This window comes from Ictidomys tridecemlineatus, chromosome 8 (assembly GCF_052094955.1).
Source record: "Ictidomys tridecemlineatus isolate mIctTri1 chromosome 8, mIctTri1.hap1, whole genome shotgun sequence".
Classification (NCBI taxonomy): domain Eukaryota; kingdom Metazoa; phylum Chordata; class Mammalia; order Rodentia; family Sciuridae; genus Ictidomys; species Ictidomys tridecemlineatus.
This window is the reverse complement of record NC_135484.1, coordinates 47,147,837-47,175,417: the sequence shown is the minus strand read 5'-3', so window position 1 is coordinate 47,175,417 and position 27,581 is coordinate 47,147,837.

Here is a 27,581-nt window from a genome sequence, read left to right as displayed (position 1 = left end):
CCTTAAGGGAATCATTCCCCTTGTCAAGTTATTTTCCACTCTATGAAGTGAGCCAGGAAGATCAATTTCCCCTAAATATTTGGTAAATGCTGTATTTTATGTATCATTTATTGCATAATTAAATATGCAAACACTGGTAAGGCCCAACAGCCATGTTGTCACACTAATACTTGGTGACCTAAGAAAATAGTTTTATGCAAACTGAACTAAACAGGAAAAAATGCTTTTCCACTATTAATTATGAGAAAAGCCTTTTTGTGTCTATATGTATACAACTTTCATTTTGGCAATATCAATGTCTTCTTCATTAATACTGTCTTAAACCCAATTGTACACCTCATGCACGACAGGAGACACTCCACACAGTTTCACTGTAGGAAGAGTTCACTATTGTATTAATCACCTTGTTGTTTTTGACATATTTAATTTCTCTGTTAATTACATTTTTTTTCAAAGATGTGAAATGTGACTGCATTTGGCCAGGTGGTCATTTAATGAGCATCTGATATGTTTTTCCATTTCTCATCAGATGCATATGAGACAAAAAATGTCAATATCATATCATCTCTTGCTCAGACTTGTAGGCAATAAAGCTCTATGTGTGGGAATTTTACAATCTGGCAGGGAGAATAAGCTTCCATCACAAATAAATCTAGAAGTGTTAACTGAAAGAGCTCCCTACTGCCTCTGACTTAAAGAGATTTGCAGAGAAGGGAAAATGCGCCCCAGCACCCCCATCATTAGCTTTTATCCTCATTGTGGTTTCTCTTCTTACTTCCCTGCAGGGTTCATGAAATAACTAGAAGTGACAGATAACTTCTTGTCAGAAGTAGTTTAGGTCCTTCTGCTATAGAAGGCAATCATCCACATACCCTCAAGATTTTCTTCTCTTCACAAGTGAGAAAATGAGCAGGTATGTTATAGAATTGAAGAGAAGAAACAAAACTTTTGGCTGAAGCTATCGCCTTACCTATTTATCTATATAATAGATTTTAGCTGAATTAAAAATAACTTTTTCCACCCATGCTAAGTGATAAAAGGAAGAGTAATTCAAATCACGCATTTTCTTTCTTAGCAGTTTGTAACTCAATTTAAATATTTAGTTTTAACCTTTGAAGTCAGTCTATTGCAGGAAGCATAGATTAGAGACACCCTCAGTGACCCCATTCTGCACTTACTGGCTTTAGCTGTCTGCTAAACATAGAACAGGACATTTATTGAGGGAAACTTTAAAATATAAATTTTGGCCTTGAAAATAATTTTTTAAAAATTATTTGCCTGTATATTTGCACAAATTATTTTATAAATAAATAAATGAAGAGAATTATTTTGATGAAAGTTGCTAGTGTTCAGTGTGATATGGCAAAAGCTATTTCATAGCCACTCCTGCCTGCTTCTACCCAGAATAAAGCAATACTTCCTGGATCTTCTATGCAGCTGTCATTTGCCTACTTTGGTATTTTACAAATGATTCCTATGAGTCTGTTGATCCTTGCCTAATATGGCCTTCACTGTGGCACCCACAATTATTATTGCATCCTTATGAGTTTGCTTTGTTTGGAACTGTAACTCAATCTTTACCAACAATATTTCTTCTGTGTTCAGACAAGATAATTATAAGCAGGAAGGGCAGGAGGGTTTCCTATCTTTTGGTAATAATTGAAATTATCAGAAAGGAGGATTTCTGAAATAGCTTAAATTACCTATGTAATCCTGAGATACTATGTCTTTCAAAGCCTAGAAAAATTAAGAATGTCTATTTCTATGGGCAAGATTGTACTCTGTTAATTTTTTCATGAACATATGGAAATTGAAAATACCAAAAGCCAAAAGTCAGAGTTTCAGACTGGCCTTAACATCAAATTCTGCGACAAGTTGAATATAGATATTATTTTTACTGCTTGTGCCCATACTCAACCCAAAGCTGACATTGTTCAAATATTCAAAAAGGCCTGACCTTATGAAATTTCCTAAAAAAAAAAAGACCTAAAATAAAATTACATTACAATCCAGCAATCCCACTACTAGGTGCATACACAAAGTAAATTAAGTCATTATGTCAAATAGATTTCTGCAGCCCCATGTTTATTGCAGTACTACTCATAATACTCAATATATGGAATCAGCCTAAATGTGTATTAATGAATGGATAAAGAAAATGTTTTATATATACATGGGCAATTCTACTCAGCCATAAAGTGAGTGAAATCCTTTCTTTTGTTATAAAATGGAAGAACTTGGAGAATATTGTATTAAGTGAAATAAGCCTGACACAGACACATCCTGTATGATCTCATTGATACGAGAAGCCTAAAGAACTCACAGAAGGTTAAAGCAAGGTAGTGGTAAATAAGGCAGGGGAGAGTGGGTTGGGAATGAAGAGTGGTTGGTCAACATGTACAAGGTGAAAATTAGTTGAAAGAAATAAATTCTGATGTTCTGTTACATGATAGAATGACTGTAGTTAACAGTAATATATTATGTACTTCAAAATAGCTAACAGAGAATTTTAAATGTTCTCACCATGAAAAAAATCATAAATGTTAAAGGGGATAAATACACTAATTACTCTGATTTGTCATTGCACAATGCATACCTATATCAGACATCATGTTGTACTTCATAAATATGTAAAATTATCATATGTCAGTCAAAAATATAAATAAAACAAGAATAAAAGATCCTAAGCTCCAGAGAAAGTGGCATACATGCCATGATGAGGAATATAATCTATGTATTCATTCAACCATTTTTCTGGTCATTCATTGGGTGCTGATCTCCTCTATATACCAGAAAGAAAAGATGAATAAGGTTGTTGTCCTTACAGAGCCTACACTCTAATGGGAAGAAAGATACTAAATATGCATCTTTATGTCAGTATTTATAGAAAGCAATAAAGTGAGAAAAGGAACTGCAGATTTTAGCCACCATGATCACAGAAGGACCAGGTAGAAGGTGACAACCTGGGACCTCAAGGAAGTAAAGTAGCAAATGTATTTGGCTTAGGTCATATAAAGCCTTGCTAATTCTAAAAGTGATGCTAACAGAAGCATCACCAAGGAGCTTGTGGAAGATGCAGAATTTCAAGCCGCCCTCTAGAAATCTTGAATCAGAATCTTCTTTTCAACAGTATCGCCAAGCAATCTTTGTTGCAAGACTATTGCCAGGCAAATCATGTGTATACATTCCTGTTTGAAAAGCTGAACAGTATAGTAACTTAACAGCCACATAGGACTGAAATACAAACCTTCTAATTTTTAATTTTTTTCTGTTCTTCTTCTCAGTATATATTCACATTTTCATCCTATTATAAAATAGACTAAAAGAATATGAATCCTTTTAGAAATCTGCAAGACATATTTTCAATATGGTAGGAAACTGCTCATATTTATCTAAATGTCAGAGCTTTGATAGCAATAATGGACCTAGTCTAATGTGCTGCATCATATTTTACAATTAAATCTGGGATTTTAATAGCAGCTGCTGAGTTGATGTTCTCACTTATGAGGAACAGGAGTTCTACTCTGGTTCCTCAATGCTAGGCACAAGGCCAAGTAAGAACACGGCAGTGACGGAGGAGATGGGTAGAAATGAATCCATGGAGCTCTCTCTCCTCCTGTACATCAAGCCAGAGCCAGGCAGCATGCCAGCTCCAGTTCTCCTGGCTGGGAGCTCCACTTGCCCCTGTGGCTGCCTGTGGCAGCCCTCTGCTCTCCCCAGGGCATGGGCCCTATTACCCTGCCAAACTGCTCTTCATCCATGTTGAAGAACAAAACCTTTGGCTTATGGTACACTTAAATAACTATTTTCCACTATTCCAGAGCCAGACCTGTTCACATGGTGTTCAGAGTTTCATGTAGAATGACTCACCTTCAGGCATAAACTATCACTGGAGAAATGCCATTACTGGCACTTAGTACTGTCCCTGTTATCACTATATTTATAAAATTGCTCCAGGTCTTCCACCAAAAGAGAAAAAAGCAAGCATTTAACAAAGCTAAAAAAAATAAAACCAAAAATAATGAAACGTACATACTAATTTATGAAAAAAAAAAAATCAGCAAAGTGCAAGCCTTCCTCTTTTTCCCTGCTCTTATCTTTTGAAGTAATTTCCTGAATGCTTTTCTCTAGAGTGGCTTTTTCTTTTTTTCCAGAAATATAACCAGAGGGCACATTCCTAGCTTATTCTTTCTTTCTATAACTCTGTACATTTGCAACCCATAAATGCAACGATAAAAGCTGTCATGGTGGCTCATTGGGGATGCATGCATATCAGGAGACTGGCATAATTCCAGATCATTTACCATAGCCTCCAAGTGTTCAGCCACATGGAAAAATGAGTTGCTTGAATGCTTCTAATATGTGTGACGGGGAGAAAGGTGAGTAGTGGTTGTTGTTGTTTATGTTTTGTTTTGTTATTTTTGTTTGTTTTCTCTGTATATATCAATGCCTTTTCTGAAGGTATTTTAAAGAATCTGTATCACCATATAATCAGTTCTTTACAATGCTCTAATTTCTTGATGCCTTAGAAATCCTAAGTGAATGATTCTGAGTGCCCACAGAAGTACTCTGAAAAAGAAACAGCATGTGCACAACTGTGGAAGGTGATGGAGAACCTGAGGGACACACATCTCCAGAGCTATGGAGACAAGGGGGAGTGGCACCTCTCATCAAACTTTAATTTCATCTGGTTGTTTTTCCCACCAAGTATTCTGTGGCATAGTCATTCGTTTGTGTTCACCTCACTTTGGATTTTAAACCCTGCATTACACCTGGAATGCCAGCTGTATGTGGGCCTCTCCAGGAGAGTTCTGAGCTCCTTCTTTCAGCAGGCAGTCTCTGAGAATTTCTAATGGTAACATTTCCCTAGTAAAAGTGCTGGGCTATTAGGAACTACCCTTGTTTTACTCAGTTTTTTTGTTGTTGTTGTTGTTTGCTGTCACTATAAAGATCCCACCAGAACAACTGTAGAGGAGGAAAGGTTTATTTGAGGGCTCATGGTTTCAGAAGTCTCCGTCCATTGACAGCCAGCTCTATTCCTCCAGGATTGAGGAGAGGCAGGACATCATGGTGGAAGAGTGTGGCAGAGGGAAGCTGCTCACATGATGATCAGGGAGCAGAGAGAGAAATTTCACTGGCCAGATACAAATATATACCCCAAAGCTGTGCCCCACCACCACCATTTCCACCTCCTCCAGCCAGATCCTACCACTTCTGTTGCCTCTCAGTTAATCCCTATCAGGGGATTGATTCAGTGATTGGGTTAAGACTCTCACAACCCAATCATCTCTTCTCTGAACCTTCTTGCATTGTCTCACACATGAGCTTTTGTGGGACACCTCATATCCAAACCATAACACTCCTCAAAATCAATATGAGCAAAAGCATAATGGATTTCAGGTTCCACAATTCTTTACCATTGTGCCATGATGAATGGGACTTACAGAATGGGAATGTGCTTTAAGGTCATTCTAGCTTCCAGATAACAGTCTTTTCTTGATTATCATTAACATTATTTCTCTTACATATTTATACCATATCTAATTCCCAAAGAGGATTTAAATTGAACTACATTAATAATTAGTCCATTAAAATTTGGAGGGAATATCCAAAACAGTCAAAGTAATGGTTCTTAAGTTTTTAGCAAAAGTATGATGAAAGCAATAAATCCTCTCTCTATAAAAATTATGGATATTCACATTTTGATACTCAAGGCTTAAAAATAACACAAACTCATAAGAAAAAAACTCAAAATTACTTCTTAAAGTGTGGAATGCCAATACTAGAGGTTGAAACCTCAACTGCCAAGGAGACCAGGCAGATAAGTGAGTGTCCTGTGCTGAGAGGAACAGAGAAGAGGTGTGAAACTCCCTCAGAGGAGATCCCAGCCAGAGGCTCACCCAGGAAGAGCAGCTACTCATCTCTACTGCCTTGTGGCAATGCAGGGTCAAAGATGTAGCCAGAGATTCCAATGCTTCAAGAGAAAACTCAAATACAGATTTTTATGTAAAATATCTCAAAGCTTAAGTTTCAGAAGCTAATTTAAATTTCTTCTAAAAGCTGAGCAGGAAAATAAAAAGCAAATAAGATAGAAGGACCACAACAATGGCTGAATGACAAACCTCTGCTGTGTAAATATTCTGTCATTTAAAAAGATTTATGTTATTCTGGTAAGTCTCAGTAGACAAACTGGTGCTTTCCTCATAGAAAATTAATGGGCTAAAATGTTCTTGCTACTCCAACTTTAGGGGTAAAATTATAGGAGTACTTGAGATTAAGACAAAGATTTCCCTAAGAAAGCAGCTTTTAATCTACTTAAACACATGGAAATATAAATCAAGAACACTTTTAAACAGAGAACAAAATTTTAGTCCTAATACAGAGGATAGTAGATACCAATCAGTTGCTTAGAGCTTTAAGTCTGTTCTTGAGCACACTATGCTGATTGACCAACCAAGATCATGCTAGCTGCAAAATGTTCCCTCAGACAACTCTACAAATTGAACCATGAAAGGGAGCAATTTGGAATTGTCCATGAAAGTGATAAAGAACATCTTCAAACTTTGTGTTTTATAATGTGAAAAAGCAACACTAAAAGTTTCAGTGTTTTTGACTTGAGGCAAATTACTAAGTAAAATTAATATAACAATATTTATTAGATATTATCCAATTCCCCCTTCCAAATATATAGTTACCTTTGATGATTTGGACCAACATCTTCTGAGGGTGCCCTAAAAATATCAGCAGGAAGAGAGTCTAAATTCTGCTCAAATTTCATTGATATAAATGAATGCAACATTAAAAAAAACTATTAAAAAGTTTCCCCATTAAACCAATATATGCCTGTGCCTCCAAAAGTTATTGGGCCATGAAGAAATAGTAAAACAAAAGATAAACTTCTACAACCTAATCGTGCCTTGTTTTCTAGTTGGAATGGAACTATGAGGTGACTGGGTATTTATCTAGCTGGAAAACATTCAGCAAGACCTCATTGAGACAGACTGCTCTTATATTTTATAAGATGGGAATATTGTACTTTAAGCACATGGGCTCTGAGCCTCACCAAACAGCCCCCTGCCCCAAGAATTTCATGGAAGCAGAAACACAACCAAAACATGTAAACTGTTTCTAGCCATTATGAAAAATAGTATGAATGTCTCTCAAAAAATTAAAACTAGAATTACCATGGAATTCAACAATCCCACTACTGAGCATATATCCAAATAAAATGAAATCATTACACTAAAGAGAAGTCTGCTCTAGTTTTATCATGTTTGTTAAAGCACTAGTCACAATAGCCAAGAAATAAAAATAACCTGTTTCCATCAATTAATGAATGGATAAAGATACACACACACACACACACACACACACACACACACACACAATGGAATACTACTCATTCTTGAATGAGATCCTGTCATTTGCTACAACATGAATAAAAAGAAAATACTTAAGTGAATTAAGATAGGCACAGAAAGATGAGTACCCATGATCTCACTCATGTGAAATCTTAAAAAGTTGACATCATAGAAGTTGAGAGTAGAGTGTTGTTTACCAGAAGCTAGAGAAAGGTTGATCAAAGGGTAACACCACATTACAATTAGACAGAGCAAGAAGTTTTGATGTGCTATTGCACAAGAGGGTGACTACAGATAACAGTAATGTACTAAACCCTTCAAAAAGCTAGAAGAAGGGATTTTGAAAATTTTTAATATAAAGAAATGATGTTTGAGGAGAAAATATTTTAACTTGATTTAAACACAACACATGTATGCATGTATCCAAACATCACAGACTATCACCTTAATATTTTCAATTTTCATATCACCAGCTAAAAATAAATTTAGTCAAACATAAATAGATTAATTAATTAACGTTTATGTTGATTTTTTTGAAATGTCAGTTACCAAAACAGAACAAGTCTATGAATGGGACAATCATTCCATCATTAGCCATTGTTTGTTTTACTAGCTCCCATTGACCAGAAGGCCCAGCTCTGTGCTTATTCTGAGGAAGATTGAAAACCTTTGCACAATTCTGAGTGATGGAAGTGGGTGGGAAACAATGACAAGATTAAATTTCTTCTTTGCTAAGCAAGATGAGGCCTCTGAACTAAGTTGAGGTTAATTTTTTTTAAATTAGAACTACATTATTATTATTTTTTAAATCCAAAGCTTGTCAAGTTAGTTTCAAATCCAAAATAATGATAATATTTATAATCATAACAAGCCTAACAATGTTGATATATAGCTTATTTTGACTTATACAACATTTTAGTTGATCTAGACAATTATCAATCTGCCTTAGTACCAGCATTATTACAAAATACAACATTGCTCATCTGTACTTACCAGATTAGTGACAACCATGAAGTAGTGTGATCAAAGGGAAATTCAAATTCAGGAAATGTACAAAACAGCTATTGAGCATGAAGTTAAGGTAAAAATAATGAGCTAAGATATTTTATTGAGGAGGAAGAAAAAAAAGTTCAAATATATTTCCACACCATAGGATTTCTGCAATATTCAAAACTAAAGAATAGTTATTAGGAAGAATCTTGTTATCTTGATGCAAAATTGACAGTCTCCTTGTATGATTATTATTCTCTCAGAGGAAACTGCTGTTTTGAAAATCTTGTCAGTACTAATGGAGTGAACTCAATACTTCTAGGTATTCTGAGTTAAGTAGTAAGCTTAGCTTCCTTAGAGGCAGACCCAGATTCTCACATTAACTTAAAGTGGCATCTGAGCAAGAGATGAAAACTGTTTTGATGAAACCAAAGCAGGTGTCCATCTGATCTCAGTGATTTTTCTCAGTCCAGCCCAAATAAAAATTAATGAAGCTCATAGACCACTGCACTGAGCTTGAAAAATGTGCCTTTACAAATGATGACATTTTAAAATTTAATGCAAATATATCCATTTCAATGAAGCAATTTTATTCATCCAATAAATATTTACCAGTGTCTTACTATTTGCCAGCGCTGTTCTTGTGCGTGCGCGTACACACACACACACACACACACACACACACACACACACAGACACACACACACAGGGTGGTAAGTAATAAATCTAAAAGATGTTTAACAGGAAAAGATTCTGTAAGAGTGGAGTGCTACCCTAGGCAGAGTGTAGTCATCAGGAAAGGCCTCTTTGGCCTCACTGATGAGATGTTAGATGGGGGACCAAATGAAATGAAGGCTTGAATGATGAAGATGTCAAAGAGAAAAGCATGGTGAGCCAAGGCAAGATGAAATGAAAAGGCCCCAAGGCCATGCACACCTGCTATGAATGAAGGCCAGCAATACCTGAGCACCCAGATCAAGGGGAAATGAGGCAGAAGAGGAAGTCAGAGAGCTGCTTTAGCCAAACCATGTGGGCTGTAGTGGTCTTGAATTTTACAGTAAATGGGATGAAAAGCCTTTAGAGGATCTTAAACTAGAAATTTTATAGGATGACTTTTATATTAAAGCATCAATCAGGCTGCCGTGAGGATAGTAGGTTAGAGGGGACAAAGTGAAACTAGCAGGTCAGTTAGAGGCTTCAGCAATAATTAAAGAAAGAGATGAAAGTTGCTTGGAATAGGTGATAGAGATGGAAGTAGTGAGTGTGGATATATTTCAAAGATAGTACAAACAGGATTTGGTGATTGATTGGATCTGAGAGTAGAAGAAAAGAAAGAATCAATGATAGTTCCAAAGTTTTGACCTGAGCACCATCGGCTAGGCTAGAGCTGTTACTGTCTGAATCAGAGAAGACTACAGTAGGATTGGTGTCAGAAAAGATTTTTAAATTATCTTGGACTACTTAAGTTTGAAGTGCTTATTAAATCTCTAAGGGAAGATGTCAGAAGGTAACTGTATATATGAGTCTAGCCTTCGTAAGTCTGAAACTCTAAGAATTGTTATATTTATGTGTCATTTGGAAACATGGGAGTAGACAAAAACCCTTAAGCAATGAATATTGAAAGGAAATAAAGAGGACCCAAGCTACTGAGCACTATGACATTCCATTACTCAGAACCGGGAAATACAAAGAAGAACTATGAGGAAAAAGGAGACATTAATGGAGCATCTGTTGAGGTAAGATGAGAACCAAGAGAGAGTGGTCCTGAAAAGCAATTAATGTAGATGCTTCAGGAAATGGGAAGTGACCAGTTGTGCCAAATCCTGAAGATGGGTTGGGTAAGATGAGTGCTGAGACATAACCATTGGATTTGGCAACTGGAAGGCAATCACGACAATGAAGAAAGTAATTTTTGAGGGGCAATGGGAAAAAAAAAAAAACCTTATGTGAAGTGAGTTCAAGATAGAATGAGGGAAGACATAGCGTTAGGCAAAATAAACACATATTTTAAAAAGGGTAACTATATGAAGCGGGGATAAGAAGGGCAGCAGAATAAAATAGACACTAATATTGCTGTATGTATATACGTGACTATATAACAAATGTGATTCTGCATCCTGTACACTCAGAAAAAAATGAGAAATTATACCCCATTTGATTCAAATATATGATATGTCAAGATCATTGTATTGTCATGTGTAACTAATTTAAAAAAAAGACAAAGGTAATAGGTAGAAAGGAAAGTGTGGTCAAAAAGGTTTTACTTATTTGATTGCTTTTAAAAGGAAGCATATTTCTATTCTAACAACCATATTCTAATTAGTGGGTTAGCTCTCTGTCACTTGAGAAAATACCTGAAGTTTACTTTTTCTCAGAATTTTTGAGATTTCAATCCCTGGTTGGGCTAGTTGTTTATGGTCTTGTGGGCAGACAATACACCATGAAGTTAGGAGCTTGTGGTGGAAGAGGCTCCTCAGCTTATGGCAGCCAGGGAACAGAGAGAGAGAGAGAGAGACACTGAGAGAGAGAGAGAGAAGAGAGAGAGAGAGAGAGAGAGAGAGAGAGAGAGAGAGAGAGAGAGAATGGTGTCCCAACATTTTTTTCAAGAGCACATACCCACTAGGCCCCATTTCCTAAATGTTCCAGGGCTTTCCAATAGTGGCAGAATCTGATGTCCAAATCTTTGGCACATGGTCTTGAGGGGATAGTTAAGATCCAAACTATAATAATAAAGAAAAATTATGATGCAAAAGAGAAAATGAGGAATATCTAAGAGGTGGTATAGAGTATTTGACTGCAAAGTGGATCCAGTGCCATATTGTATGATTCAGTCTTCGGAGCATAAATTGTTCATCCTTCACAATGGTGGTGGTAGATAGGGGTGTTGGAATATTTCAGTACCAATGAGAAGATTTGGTGGGAGTTCTCTTCTATTGGGTTATATTCTATTCATGAGGAAAGAATGATAGATTGCTAATTGAGAGAAAAGAGGATAGAGTATGTGTTAGAAGTTTTCAAAGAAAACTAAGGAATGGAATGGAAATGCTGGTTCCTTATAGGACAGTAATAAATTTCTATTTGCATCTGAGCATGATTGGTGGCAGAAAAGATTTTTAGATTATCTCCTACTCCTTGAGTTTCAAGTGTTTATTAAATCTATAAGGGCATCTAACACGCAGAGTCTACTTCATAAACCATGGCAATTCATAGAAGGTAGAGTCTTTACAGAAAACAGAAGAGAGGGGGGCCTAAGATAGCAGAAAACATAAAAAAAAACTAGAAATAGAAGACCCAGTCAAAGTAGAAAAATACTGAGAACTTCTCTGGCATTTGATAGATCAGAACACAGGCAGGGATGGTATTCAAAAGGGAGTGGCATGAGAGTCCACCTGAGAAGAGGTAACATAACTAAAGTATCATGTGAAAGAAATGTATGAAAAACTATGAAACATTATTAAAATATTAAAAACCTATTAAATGGAGGGATATGCCATAAATATGAATTGCAAGATTCAATATTGTAAAAGATGTTAAATCTCACCAAACTAAAAATTCAAATTAAATCCAGTAAAAACGCCAGAAAATCTGTAGATGTAAGTATATAAATGTTTATATGTTTGTGTAAATTTGAAGATTATAAAAATTTATATGGAAACAAAAATTATTTAGAAATGCAAATAAAACTTAAGAAAGGGACACAATTAATCATATGCATAAAAAAGTTACACCAGTTAATACTAGAATAATTCTAATTGTGTGTCTGTCATGATGATTTATAAGCTAACCAATGAAACAGAATGGAGAGTCCAGTAACATATCAAAATGGATATAGTTCTCCACCACTTTAGCTGAAATGCAGAAAAGGCAGTCACTGCAATAAACAGTGCTGGGTCTAAGTGTGTTCCCGTGAGATAGATAGATAGATAGATAGATAGATAGATAGATAGATAGATAGATAGATAGATAGATAGATTATTTTTTCTGAACTATATATATGTATTATGATCTCCTATACACAAACTTACTAAAGTTATTTACAGAAAGATATAAATATGAATGATTAAAAAAACTCCAGAGGAAAATGATTGCATGACCTTAAAATAAGAAAGATTTTTCCTGAGCAGAACACAAAAATCACTTCTGTAAAAGAAAAAGATAAATTGATATGTATTAAAATGAAGAGCTACTGTCCTTCAACAGATACCATTAAGAGAGTGAAAAGCAATGGAGAAAGAGAAGAAAAAACATTTTTTCAACAAAGGATTTGTGTTTGAGTATATGAAAACATCTGAAAATCGAAAGAAAAAATATATACAACTCATCAATTCATTAGAAGGAAAATAGGCAAAAGACATCAGATATTAACAAAAGAGGAAAATATAAGAGACATTTCACCAGAGGCAAATAAATATAGGAAATGGCATTCAACCAGTCCCTTAAATAAATGCTAACTAATACAACAATGTTACATTAATCCATATCAACTAGAATGGTCAAAATGAAAAAGGCTAAAAAATAATGCCAAATGTTGCTAAGAATGTGGAGCAACCAGCACTATAATATATTGATAGTGAAGTGTAAATCAGTCTGTGCTCCACGGAGCACTGGGCAGTATCTACTGAATCTAAACATATGCTTATTCTGTGCCCAGCAGTTCTATTCCTATGTATATAACCAACAGAAAGAAAATACACATGTGCCCTCACAGAAACACAGGTAGTAAAAAGTTTATCTAGTGACTTGAGAAAAATGGAACAGAGAAATGTCCTTTCACCTAAGGTCCAGAGGCAAGTTAAGAGTTTATGAAAGGAAAGTATTATAATAGGGTCTCCGAACTGAAGCACAGAGGACTATGGCTCTGGGGTGTATTTCTCAGTACAATTTCAGCTTCCCTTTGTCTTTTAGCTCAAGGAGCCCATCTACAGTGACCTTCCTTCTAAGTGTGTCTCCAAACTAGATGTCTCTTCCATGAATATTTATCATCCACTCCACCCTACCCCTTATCTTCCCATCATCCACTCCATTCTTCATTTCACTCAGAATTATTCTTTGAAAGTTCAAATATGATCACATTATTTGTGGTATTTCCCTCTGCTGTCAAGATCAGTCACTGTTGTCTTCATGGAGTAGGGAAACTTGAACTGGACCCCAAGGCTCCCACACTCACCCCTCCTTTAGTGCAGCTAGGGTGCTTGCACTGCTACCACAACGTCTCTGTGTCCTTTACTATAAGCCTCCCCCACTGCTACTGACAGCAGTCTTTTCCCCGCTCACAGCCTTCTGATGGCTCCTCACAATTCCAGATACAGCTCAGATAATAGTCCCTCTGTGAGGTTCAAGTGCAACTCCTCTGTGACATGGTGATCATCTCTCAGCAATGCACACATGTAAGCCATCCTGTCCTCTGACCTCCCTTAGAACCTGGGACTATATAACTGTTTTGCTTTGCTCTTATTTTATTGTCTCTTAGTTGTTTTCACATAAGACAAAACTAGATTTAAATTCAGACTCAGACATTTACTATCTGTAATTATCCCTTAACCTTTTATACCACAGTCATTTATCAGTTAAAATCAAGGCTCTAACTCATAGTAAGTTCCGATTCTCATCATCAACATTTCTGGAAATTTCTTTTCATCCAAGAACAGAATTGAACAGCACAGAGGATAAATATTTTCTATTTACATAATGGGACAGAGAATTCTTTACGTAAAGCATGTTGGTAACGATGACTACTAATGCCACCAATCTAAAATGATTAACTGCCCCCCAAAAGTGAAGAAATATCAAAAGCAGCAAACACTGTATTAATGTTCCCTTGAAGATACTGTGATTTTTCCCAAATGTATACTATACGTAAAACAACACCATGTAGAAGAGTTAGAGTGATGATTGAGCACAAAGGGAAATCTTACATTCACTCTGTATTTATAGGTTGTGTGTTGGGAAGTACTGGGAGAGGCAGATGGCAGGAAGACAGACCCAATTCTGTGTTGTGTTACCTCCTGTCATCAGTGACAGCAAATGGATCTCGGCTCCAAATTTGCAGTCATAGGCTCAGGGCGGTTAGCCTCAGTGATTATCTAGGGTAATATTCTGTGGTGCATTTTCCTTGCTTTTAGTGGCAAAGCCTTTGATTTCTCTCTTGTAGCACGAATTAATTATGCATTACAATTGCCAAGTAAGAGAAAGATTTTACCCTAAATTTACAGAGACATAAAAAAGGTTAAGTAACCTTATCAAGGTCACACAGCAGGCTATCAACAGAGCCAGCCATAAGTCCTTTGAATATTCACCAGTGAAATATTTAATATTAAAAACAAGTTTTCCCAAAGTACTGTCAAAGGTAATGAACACTGTACTTTGTGTGTAGAATGAAAAATGAGAATTCTCTGAGGAAAAACAGTGAAATGACTCACTATTGGTTCCAGCTGAAAGAAAAACACTCGTTACAAATGTTCCTGCGTTTCAGTCCACTTTCTGCAGAAATCCTGAAAACCTTTTACAATTTGTAAGGTTATGACATCCTACACTATTGTAAAATGGTCTGTAGTCAAAAGAGCCTTTAGCCATACCTGAAGTCAAAAGACCTGAGTTTGAGTTCTGACTTCAATTACCACCTGTGTGACCTTGGACAATCACTTATGCTCTCAGAGACACCACTCTATTATCTATAAAAATGAAAACAATAAGACAATAGCGACCAAGGTTATTATGAGGGTTAAAAGGGATAACCGAAGTGAAAACTGTATTTCATAAAGTGCTACATAAATAAAAAGGTATTATTAAAGGAGAAGGACACAAAGGTATTCTTTCAGTTAGAAAGTGAAAAATATATAACTGCAACTTGGAATTTCACTTAGGTTTAAGGCAGAAAAAGCATTGCCAAATGCAGCTGGAAATGGAGATGTGAAGTGCAGAGTATTTCCTTACTTTTAACCATGTTGGAACAGCGTGCCTTCTTTGGTCTGAACAAATCTGTCCCTACTCATTGTCAACTAGCCTAATATAATAAATCCTGAGGGATGTGCTGAACTCATTTGGCCAAGGTTTTCAGCTTGGGGCTAAAAATCTTGTGGAGCAAGCACTCTGGCCTCACAAAGCCACCGTGGAGTCATTAGTGTCCATATTGAGCACATCAGGCTCTGATTCAGGTTTTATCGCAAGCAATACCTTTGATATATTTTTCATGTTCACTGCATTAAACATTAATATGTGAATGTCACAATAAAGGGTGAAGTTTTTCATTAAAGAAATAAACAGGCACCAAATTTGAGCAAGAAAAAAAAATCAAATATCAAACAGCAAGGAAAATAAACCAATATTGTCATTACACTTAAGAACTATAACCATGACATACAAAGAGGCTAAAAAGGTCAGATTAGGGCTAAAATCTTTGGCATGCCAAGGAAAAATTATTTTTACTGGTTTTCTCTGTAACCTATAATGCAATCAACATAATTCCTCCAGTATATATTTTATACAAAAGAAGTTCCAACTAAAAACTGTAGATGAATCACAGCAAGATGCAGCATGATTTATACAAGTAAACTGAAAATATTCCAGTGAACACTATACTTGTTGTTTTTGTTTTCCAGCAATTTGAGAAATTGCATTCAAGTTAAAATATAGCACATGTAACAAACTTTCTTCAGAAAAAAAAAATGAATGTATTGCTTAGAAATAACTCATCATTCTTATAAGGTCTAACTAAAATGTATTAAATAAATAACTACTTTAAAAAAACTTTTAAGCCTGAATAATTCATAATAACTTTTCTCTTTAAAAGAAGACACATTAAAGTGAGATTTTAAGCGTTTAGGGTTTTCTTGTCAAAAATATAATTTTATTCTTTTAAAACCTTCAAGTTTGTATGTGAAAAGTGTTTGTCTCCATTGATATGATGGTCCAAATACAACTGAAACATCCTGATCATTTAAAAATAAAATAGGCAATTTTACAATCCCCAGTGTAATCAATAGGGACATTGCTTTTTACTCTTAGATATTAAATTCCTGAAGAACTATGTATACAGAAGTAAAGGGAGGTTGGGATGGTGGAGAGGGTATATGTATATCCTGCTAGAAAGAAACATGTTGACCACAGTTTTCACAAAATACCCGTAACAGTTTTGACCAATGACTCGACTGGGAAATAACAGAAATATTATTTATAGGGAAATTGGTTGGAAATGGTAGTTGTGGTGGTGAACAGTGGAATCATTGTAAAAGACGTCTTTGCTCCTGAGAAGACTTTTTTTCCTGAATATAAGGAAAAGATATGGGGCTGATGATCTGAGCATATTAGAGAAGCAATTCTGCCATAGAATCAATTATATTAGGATATGTTGGATATAGAAGATGCAAAAATAAACATAGTGTTTGGAAATTAGGATTAAGGAGGGGAGTCACACCATCCAATGAGTTCAAAATATAAAAAACAACATTTGGGGAAATGATCATAAATTTCATTTCCAGTGGAATAAGTGTAAGAAGCCTGTATTTCATCCAGATGCAGATGCAAAGTTAGTATCTGGAACTATAAAGCTAGAGTCATAGAGGATTCTAAGGCAGAGCTGAAACTTAGTGTGCACAGGATTAATTAGAGAGTCTCATTATAATGCAGATTCTGGGTCAGTAGGGTTGTGGTATAACATGAGATTCTACTTCTTAATAGCTCTCTTGCAAGTCTTGCTTGTTCAGAGATGATACTTTGAGTAGCAAGGCTCTAACCACCATGGGAAATAACCTGTTGCAAAAATGTTCCTCACATTTGAGGGCATCAGCCTCAGATATAGACAAGCCACAGAGGTCCATAAACTGACTGAGAACTAAGAGCACATCACATAAAACAGCTTCACATTGTTTTGCTCCATGTGCTTTACCTTCCGTGTGTGCATTTTCTTTCTGTTGATTATATATAAAATATTCAACAAGGAATACAAGAATTTAATCAGTCACAAACAAAGTAATTCCATTTAAAATGACTGCCTTCAATTCATACTTTGGATGCAATTTGGCAAATGTTTATAACCTCTGAACCACAATGCCCAATCAAGGATACAGGTGATCATTTTGTAATGAATAAAACTTGAATTCCAGAACCAGTTTTACCACCAGCTTGTTGTGTTAATGTCCGAGCCTCCCAAATTTCTCTTCTCTCTCTCTCTCTCTCTCTCTCTCTCTCTCTCTCTCTCTCTCTCTCTCTCTCTCTTTCAGTAGGATCTTGCTGTGTTGCCCTGGATAATCTCAAATTCCTGGGCTCAAGTGTTTCCTCCTGTCCCAGCCTCTGGAGTAGCTGAGACTACAGGAATGTGTCACTGCAACTGGTTTGGACCTCCCACTTTTCCTTACGCAATTGAAAAATTCAATCTAGAAGATTTTTCTCTCTCTTATTTCTCGATTGATCATTCCACCCTATAAATCATTCATCCCATTTTACCTCTATCAGCCATTTGGGTATCTACCCTTCCATGGAGTGCCCATCCAGGAAAGGCAGGGACTATATTTGGCTCCTCTTCATGTTCAACTCCTGCCACCTCACACAGACCTTTGGTCACAAGAGCTGTTCACTGAGTTCATATCTTATAATCCTCCAGCTCCTGAATTCAATAATTCCTTAATTTCAAAGCTGGCATCATGGTCAAAGCCATCATCTCCTAATAAAAATGCTCACCCAGTTACCTGGATTATTCCCTCTACTCTGGAGTCCCTGATTAGCATGGCTTCTCTTCTGCACACTGGGTGGTTCTCAGACCCAGGGCTGAGATAGCAACTGAGGCCGTTAGAAGTGTGAGCACCAATTCTTATTCCTTTAAAATTCATTTGCATTTTTTTTGGTCTACAAACCCAACAATATCCAAATTCTGCTCTACTGGCACTAATACCATCCTAGTTCACAGACATTATGCTCTGATCTCTGGGCCTCAGGCATCAGCAGAGGAGTGGGTATGCAAAGGGTCTCAGCTGGCTACAACAGTGAGCTGCATATAAAGCTTTAGACAGCTTCTTTTCTATAATGAACTTATTTCACACACTTCCCTGCATCTGATGCTTATTACCGCAGGCCACACCTGGGTATCCCTGTTAGCTGGAATAGACCTAGGAGGTGCTTGATATTGGAAGGGACTTCCTTTGCAGATAGATTGTGTCTGTAATCTTCCTTGCCCCAAATGTAGTTTTTAGGCAACATGTGTCATTTCTGTTATTAATTTTGTCATATACTCCAAACACAGAATATACCCTCTGTTGTCTTCACCTTGACTTTGACCCTACTTAATGTCTTTGTTTTTCCACTCTCTAAGCCTATCAGTGTTATGAATCACAAGTCTCCTGTCACAGTCTTCTGATAACTTAAGTTGTCCTAATGGCCTTCCTAAACACCCTCTGCAGTACAATCTGTTCCTCTTGGCACTCACAGCACCACCAGCTTCTTTGGGTACATTCTGTTCATAATCCTTCCTGGCACTGTCACTGTGCACCAGTGATGGAGCTCATCTCCCCAGTGTTCAGTGGCTGCCACTGAGGGAGAGGAGCTGTGTGCAGTATGAGATACAGCAGGCTGCTCATCCAGACTCCAGTCTGATGATCGCCATATCCTATTATAGCCCGAATGACTTGTGAAAGTGCCATCTGAACACATTGGCATGATTATGCACTTCTAATTTGAGAATCCAGTGCAGAGCAGCAAAGAGCCCTGGAGTGGGGCACAGCCAAATGGCTTTGCTCCTCATAATATGATGACAAATCTATTCAGCAGGCACCAGGCCATTGCTAATGCTGCTCTTGGATGGAGTATATTTGAAAACAATACCAACAATAACTTCTATTCTATGATCCATCAAGAGCAGCATGTTCCAAGTATCCAGCCAGTACAGGTGCCCAGCTAACACCATGAGGCATGAAAGAGGACATTGTACCTTTCTAGAAGGAATCCACCACTATAATCAAAATGTCTTCCCAACACCTCCTCAGAAGAAAATCAGGTTTTGTAAACCCTTTCTTATTAACCATGGTGGTACTTATTAATCCAAGTGTTTTTTTCTCTCTCTCTGATTTCCCTATTGAGCTCTGCATTGCAACTCATTCATCTGAATTGGCTCTTTATCACCTGTTAGTGCATTTCCCTCTGTCCTTTCATGCTGTGCAATCCTGGAAAAGGCAGGAACCATAATTGACTTCTTTTGATGATCAGCCTCCAAAGCTCACACAACCGTGTGCTCATGGGAGGTGATCCCTCAATGTATAACTGACTAAATTTAAGCTCTAAATGCTATGATTTTAAATGTAAAGAGGATCTGTTTTCTCCAACCTCTCCCTTATACTTATCAACAGATAAAACTCCAACAATAAATCTTGAAGAGTTATATAATATTGAAGCTATAATTGCCCTTAGAATTCATGAATTCCATCCAAGGCCTCTTCTGGTGAAGAAAAGGAAAGCACCAGAAGTCAAAGACCTCAAAGTAGAGGTTCCCCTGTGGTAGAGCTCTGGTAGAGCCAGGTCTCATCTTTTCTATCCTGACGCTGTCCACATTCACTGTGCTACGATTCCTCCAAGTGGTTGCTACTACCATTTCATCACTCTCAGTAAAGCTCCATTTCTTGAATTCCTAACTTAAAGGTGTAAAATAAAAAATTTCTTTCCTGCTAGAGACTCATGAGCATCTAGTGCTGCAGCTTTATAAAGAAACATAAATCACAGCTCCAACCCCAATTTCCAAGAATCTTAATACTATGACAAATGAGACATAAACTTTCTTCAATAAACAAAGGCCCTTGCCCGTTCAGAGAAAGACCTGAGGCTGGGACACCATGCTTGGCATCACTCTAGCTGCCACCATCTCAACAGAGTGACTGGGATGGTATGTGGGGCCGTCACTGGAGCAGCATCACAGCAGTAACTATCAGGACCATTGTAATACCAATATCCATAACAGTGGCAAGCAGTTTGCTAAATCCTTTCCTTTGGTCTAGTCTGGGTTTTATCAATAAGGACACTCAGAGAGAAAGACACTTGAAAGTGTATCTTGTTTAGAAGAGTACAGGTCACAAATACCAGGAAAACCTCTGTTTAAAATCTGAATAATAGGGTAATTGTTTCTTTATAGCATTGAATTCTAACTGTGCTTACAGAGTGGAAATCACCAGAGAACTACTAAGGGTACCAATACCTGGGCTGACTCCAGACCATTTCAATTCAAATTTTCAGGGTTGTGGATGTGGGAATGGGCATTTCTGTGTTTCAAAAGCTCTCCAGGTAATCTTAATGTGTAGCTGGAGTTGGGATCTCTGTCTGCTTTTGTGATTTTTCTATGTCCAGATGTTCTTATTAATTTTTTTTCCACTGTCCTACATGCCTGAGGTCTAGAAAAGTTCTCTCAATAACAGAGCCTCACTAAAACATTGGTGGGGACAGGGAGTGGTTTATGGGGCACAATGTGGTCATCCTCCAAGCAAACATCTCAGAATTTTATTGGAGAAGGAGAAACAAGGGAACTATGTGCATCAAAAATTCCCCCATTTATTTCTCACCTCTAATCTTCCTAATGGTAATGGACAGTTTCCAAGAATTTTCTTTCTTTCCTTGAAAAGATGGAAGTAACATCTATTTCTCTCATTTTGCTCCATGTTGTGTTGCCAAAATGTATAAAATACTTGTCTCCCTTGATGCTCATCTTCAGATCAAGTCTGATTTCATTGCTTTTGACCAAAAACTGTTGCAGAGATTATAGAACAAAGCCTGCTGTAATCTTTATCTCCAACTGAGTTACCATTTGGAAGTGCACACCTAAATGTCTTAAAGAAAAAATAACATTTTAGAAGCAATTAAAAAATTAAATCATTACACTTATTGTATCATCATAGTTCTAATTTTTTAATTGTCATTTCAAAGAAGGTATCTTAATTTATTTTTCTGTGTTAAAAAAGAGACAATGTACTATTTTCAGTAGCCCATTGATCTTGGGTAACTATTAGTTGAAATTCATTTGAAAAAATATCTGACATAGATCCAAGAAGATTAAGTGAGGAAACATATGTATACAGCAATTACCCCATGAAGCCTCCACATGCAGTACCTCTGGCTGGGAAGCTGTCAGCTGGTCATAAAAATGTGAGTTTGGGAATAATCACTATATCCAGAGAGATTAAGCAACTATGATCACTTTGATTCTCGTGTCCTACCTTTCTGGAGGAATAGGGGCAAATACATTACATGAAAAAGAGAATACTCTCACAAAGAAAATAGAAATCAACCAACACAACCGTGAAAGTGAACAAGCAACTTTAAGCACTCTCTTTAATAAGACAAATTCCTGAACATGTCCCCTTCAATTATCTGCCAACAGTTAGTATTAACTAACTGGATACATTGATTGTGATGTAGTCACATAATGGAATACTACTCAGTAATAATATCATGAATTTGTGATGGATTCTTTTTAAAGTCATGTTGAAAAACAAAGAGAAAAAATACAATTTTAATCTTATTAGACTGATTTTATTTATTAAATAGTGCTTTAAAAAGCACTATTTAATAAGTAAAATTTTCCACTTGAAGATAACTCAAAGGTAATCTTGAAAGGAGGGAAAATACTTAAAAGGTATTTAACAAAGTAAATATTCTGTTTAACTCAAAAACATACCTAGAACCTATATCTGGGGTGGACAATGTGCCTTGAGCCCCAGTGGAACCCAGACCTTCCTGCAAGGTGATTACATCAATTGCCATTACCTCCAGCAAGACTTCCAGCACCTTGCAGAGCAGGGCAGGTCTCTGTAGCCCTCCATCACAGCACACTGCTCTTTCATTTAACTTTCCACAAATGTCTCCAAGTAAGTTGTGTTGTGGTGAATTAAATACTCTTTTCCTCAAAAATCTTTAGCTCCACTAGGAAAGCCACTGTGTATTATTCACTGGTGGATTGCCAGAAGCAAGAACAGTATCTGGCCCAAAGAACATGCTCAATAAATATTTGGTAAAATAACTAAATAAATGAATATCAATAACTAAATAAAAATCCAAGAAAGTAATAAGTTATGTAAAAATAGAAAGTAAAAAAGAAATGGCTATATGTCTGGTGGGCCAGGGAAAGATTCAAAGAATGCAAATATATATTTTTTTACAAGATTACATGTTATTTATTTATTCTTTCAAGTTGGGCATGAGTTTTTAAAAAGTTTTATTGAGGAACAGCTAATATTCAAAAAATACCCCAGGTGTTTAATATTTATAATCTAGTGAGTGTGAACATACGAATACACTCATGACATCATCACTTCAGTCAAGGTAACAAACATATCCAGAACCTCCAGAATTTTCCAGTATTCCCTTGTGTGTGTTTATATGGTAACAATAGAGAATATGAGACCTACACTTTGACAAGTGAATAATTTTTAACTAACAGCAATATATTATTCAGCAGATCCCTAGAGTTAATTCATCTTGCATAACTGAAACTTTATACCACTGGGCAGCAGCTCCATGATTTTCCTCCCCATAGTCCAGGGGTGAATTTTTCAGAGTTTTCCTTATTCTTTTTAAGATGCTTATTGAGATATAATCTACATACATGAAACTACATGTGTTTAAAGTATAAAATTTTATAATCTTTGATATCTACTTATTCTAGTGAAACAACAGCTATAAGCAAGATATTCATCACCTCAAATAAGTGTGTCTTTGAGCCTCTTCTATGTACCTTCTCCTCTTCTGCCCTGGATTCCAGTCTCAGACAACTACTGAGCTTTTTTCCTGTTGCTCTGGATTAGTTTTCACTTTCTATAATGTTATATGAATGGAATCATACTATGGACACTATATATGGTCTGGCATCTTTCATTTATTTTAAAATTCACAAGTCCTATTTGTAGAGTCAATAATTCATTTTATTACTGAGTAGTATTCCATTATGTGACTATATCACAATCAATGTATCCATTCACCTATTGATAGGTATTTAGGCTGGTTTCAGATTTTAGCTATTACAGATCACCCCTTTTCCAAACGCTTGTGACTGAGTGTGTTTCATATTTCACGTTTTCTAAGATTTCAGGGTATTTGCATACATAAATGGGATATAATGGGAACAGGACTCAACTGTAAATACAAAATTCATTTATATCTTATATACATTTATGTCTTATATACTATATACCTATATATACCTTATATACCTATAGCTAGAAGGCAATATTATAAAATATTATAAAATATTTTTAGTGTAACTGTGTTTTGAGGTCAAGTGTAAAACTTTGCACTTGTAGCATCATGTTGATGCTCAAAAAACTTAGATTTTGGAGCATTTTGGATTTCAGACTTTTTGATTATAGATGCTCAACCTGTACTAATAAAGTTGCTATGAATATTATCATAGAAGTCATTGTCCAGACATATGTTTTCATTTCTCCTGCACAAAACCCCATAAGTAGGCTGTATGGCTTATATAGTATACAAATAATTAAGATTTTTTTTTTTAAAAAAAAGGTTAGTTAAAATGGTTGGCTTATTTTGCATTACCAACAACAGTTTATGACAATTACAGTTGTTCCACATCCTCATAAATTTTATATTATCAGATTTTTTAATTATATCCATTCCAAAAGACATATGGTGATATTTCATGGCTTAAATTTGCATTTCTCCACTACTGATGATGTTGAATATCATCAATGTGTGCTTATTTCAAAACATATATATTCTTTGGTGAAATATCTATAAATATTCTCTCCTATTATTATTTTGGTTTTGTTTCTCATTGTTGAATTTTGAGAGTTATCTAATATTCTGTGTACTATTACTTTATCAGATAAACGATTGAAAAAAAATCCCATCACTCTGTTATATGCCTTTTATTTCCTTAACAGTGTCTTTAAATAAGCAAAGATTTTAATTTTGATGAAGCCACAGTTATGGCTTAAGTTGTAGAGAATACTGCCTTGCTGTATAGCTATTTGATTTTTGGATTTATCAAGAGAAAATGGAATCGTTGCTTAAAATTGCTTAAATCTGAGTTCAGAAACTAATAATTTGAATCTATATTACTAATCATTGTGCTTCCTTCTCAGATCTACTTTCCAAACTAGAAAAGTATAGCAATAATTTCTCTAAGGTGTTACATTATGTATATACATCCCAAGCCTGAACAACTCCCTAGTATTAAGCAGTTAGTTCTTGGGCAGACAACGTATCTTGAAATACCATTATACACTCAAGTGTGTTACTGATTTTCAGCTCCATATCTCTGCAGGTTTAATGGTAATAATCCAATAATAAATATGGCTTAGAAGGAAGTTGCTACTTTTGCAGACTTAATGTGGACTATAGAAAATCTATTCCCTAGGCATTTGGCTAATTGCTCACTGTCATCAAGGTTATCATGCCCCTTTGTTCTTGCAAAATCAGTTGGAATAAGCCATTAACTTTCTATTAGACCAGCATTAGGGGAATCAGTGTGTTGATCCCCCTCTGATAGAAAATTTATATGCAATAAATAATTTAACATTGAAATTTACATTACACAGAAATTTCCTGGTGTGATACCAGGGATTATTATCTGGAAAAAATTACAGGCAAAAAATATATTTTATACAATAGCCATATAAGAAAGGTAAGTTTTAGGAAATCACCATTAATTATACCACTAAACCATAAAATTATAATTGATACTATTAAGTCCAAGGCAAAATTCAACACTTTTATTCAAAAGAGTTTCATTTAAACATTAATACAAAATTTTAAGTTATGTTTGAAAAAAACAGTATATTTGTATTAACAAAAAGCCAACAAGATGAAAAATTCTCACAAGAGCTTTTAAAAATTCTTTATTTGAAAATATTTATGTCCCATTTGCAAAGTTTCGCTACTTGCGTAGAAATGGGACTATTATTCTAGACAAAACTGGAAATTCTGCACTGGTTTATGCACAAAAAAATTCAAAAATCTATGTCAGAAGAAGAGCAAAACTTAGATTTTACTAGAAAAAATTAAAAAATATGTACTTTTCTGGAATTAGAGTTATGGTAATTATGTATTTTCATCTCAATCTATTTCTCTTCTTCTTAGAAATCCTGCAAAAAATGTTAATTTTAATTAAACAATATGGCAATGAAGATGGATTCCCAGAAATATATTTCTGGTCTGTGGCTTCTACTTCAATAAAATGATAGAGGAAAATGCATTAGTGCAACATTAAGCAATTAAGGAGATATTACCAAATTAGAGTGTCCAAAGATTGTTAAAAGCTAGCACAGTAAAAATTTTTCTCCTTATCTTGGGTCAATCATCACTCATTTAATTCATAATACTTTTTAAATAGCATCAATGTAATTTTCCTCTTCATTTTCAAAAGAGTACAAACAACACTTTCTCCTGAGTGTTGGGAATAAAGTCTTTGTTTCCATTCCCACCAGAGTCTAGCCTATGTTTGCCCAAATCTGACAGAGAAATTCTTGCTAAGTTTCAGAAGTCACCCACAAAGCAACTTCAGAAAAATAGTGCATAATATTTTAAACTAGAAGATGTGGTATGGTAGATGTGTGATTGGAATATGTCACCAGCATGGAATCTAGGGAACATGGGTCCTGGTCATACCTATCTATCTGCATCAGTTAGCCACCCACAGTATAATGGAGACACTTTGAAACTCACCCTTTGAACAGAGTGACATAGATTTATTTTCCCCTATTCCCCCTCTAAAAACCTTAGAACTGAAAAAGAATTGGCCATGGGACTCTGATAGGTTGACTCTTCTAAGCAAAAGTACTACAAATCCCATTATTCACATTCCTTCCCCTTCAATCCCTCATATGACAAGGAACACTTGAGATCCCTGTATGTTCTCTGTTAGGAACCCTTTTGAATCTAAAGTATCAGACTGAACCACAACCTGGACTAAGTGGAGAGAGCAAGGAGCATAGTCTGATTCTAACATAAAGAAGAAAGTGAATGGTGGAAAATTTATGGTAGTATCTCTTCTCCCATTAAATAATTATTATTGTGTCTTTCCATGGAAAACTGGAATGATGTTCAGTACCTCTCAAGTAGGGATGTAAAATATCAACTAGAACATCAATGGATGTTAAATGGAGTTAATGAAATAAGACCAAGAGAAGGAAGAAAACTTTGACCTATATGAAGAGCAACAACTATCAACATTTTTATGCAACTTATAGTTTACAATGTGCTTTAATCTTCTATTCTTCAAAACAGTGATAATGTTATCCACAATAGGATTGAATTGAGAATTAAATCAGTTAAAACTTACAAAGAATATGAAATACTTACTGATGCCTATAATATCACATATGTATTTTATATGTTAATGTTATCACTGTCAGTTTTATTAGTTGTTTTTTTTTTGATATTCCTCTACAGCATCAGTATCCCAGTGCCATAGATGAGAAGACTAAAATTTCTAACTGCAGATTTTGTGTTCTTTTGTTTGTATACCATACTTTTTTTTCCTGCAATGGAATTTTATTTTATTCATTAATAAAAATAAATGAACAAAGTTAACATAGACATATCTCAGAACAACATGAAAGATAAAAGCATATTACAAAAAGGCAAATAGAAAAAAAATGTAAGTGAATATTTTCAATCACACAATATATTGCAAGTGGTTTATGGAAACATGCTGCCGTACTGTTAATAACAGCAATCATTACTGTTTTAAACAAATATAGTTAACATTCACTTAGTGTTAATGATGCATCAAGTAGTGGTTAAAATCTTTGTACAAATCAGTCCATTGTTCTTCTATCAAATAAGGTAGTCTTATTTACATTTTTGTAATAATATGACTAAAGTCCCAAGAAATTAAATATGTTTACCAAAATCATACAAATTGGGAGATGCTGAGCAGGGTTTTGAATAGAATTCATGCTGCCTATAAGCTCAGATTCCTAACCATTCTCACTATGTCTCCTCTTCTACTCACCCTTAGTTAAGAATTGTAGTTTTTCTATTCAATCTCCAATTAACACATGGGTCAAATGAATGGGCCTTAGAGTACCTCCTTTTATGCCTCTTGTACTGAGCATGAATTAACAAGGAAGAAACTATTGTTATGGTATTATGCTTTCAAGACTCACTGTCATCCTCAAAACCACAGTCCTCCTCTCCCGGTTTGCTAAGGGTGAGGTGGGAAGAGTTGATAGCATGTTAAGCAGCACCCTTAATCTCTACCCTCTAGAAGAGCACGATAGTCTCTTGCCATGACACCAAAAG